Source organism: Salvelinus sp. IW2-2015, unplaced genomic scaffold, assembly GCF_002910315.2.
Source record: "Salvelinus sp. IW2-2015 unplaced genomic scaffold, ASM291031v2 Un_scaffold2030, whole genome shotgun sequence".
Taxonomy (NCBI): Eukaryota; Metazoa; Chordata; class Actinopteri; order Salmoniformes; family Salmonidae; genus Salvelinus; species Salvelinus sp. IW2-2015.
This window is the reverse complement of record NW_019943377.1, coordinates 98,846-99,647: the sequence shown is the minus strand read 5'-3', so window position 1 is coordinate 99,647 and position 802 is coordinate 98,846.

Sequence of the window (802 nt, the reverse complement as noted above, 5' to 3'; positions counted from 1 at the left end):
CTAGGCAAGTTGTTGTATTTTAAATCCAGACTCAGTATGTCACATTTACATCATTTGTGATTATGAAGTGAGTTCGTAAATACATTTTGACTATCTACACCGATTTTTAGAGCACACTCGTTAGAGTGCCAGAGCGGAGAATAACTGATGAKTTTACAAACYCACAACACCCGTTGAATATGACAGGTTGTCAGTAAAGGTTGGCAAAAAAACAATAAAATTGTTGCTAGCAGCACAGTTAGTCACTCAGTTGCGAACCATGGAATGCTCAACAAGGATTAAAGAAAATGAGGTGGCCAAAGTCAGGGCTATCCAGAGCATTTCATATGCAGCAGCTGTTAAAAGGTTTAAGGGTTCGAATGGTTCTCCTGAAGAGTCCATGGTGGTGGATAGGTCTTCACTGAAAGCTGCATGGGTTTCCTTTCAACAGCAGGACCCAGATATGTTAAAAGTTAAGAAGGTGGACTTTGTGGCCTTTATAGCTAATGTTGATTAATGGCACTGCCAAGGTGGAGAGGAAGTCCAGGAAAATAGATATCACTGTCGTTGCGGTGGAGACTTCTCGTGGAGGAGTTGCYTGGAGTATTGTCACAAGCCTTACTACCCTCTCAGGTCATCGAGCCTGAGAAGGGAGATATTCAGATTCGAGGMAAGGGATTTTGGTTTTGTCATTTTTTTTTAATAGTTTTATTTTGGGGTGGATTAAGTTAGTTTTTCCTATCATGTATGGGTAGTATTTTTACCTTATTTTTCTCAACCCCGTCCAGTTGGTGGCGGTAATACACCTTTTTGGGTCGTAGTC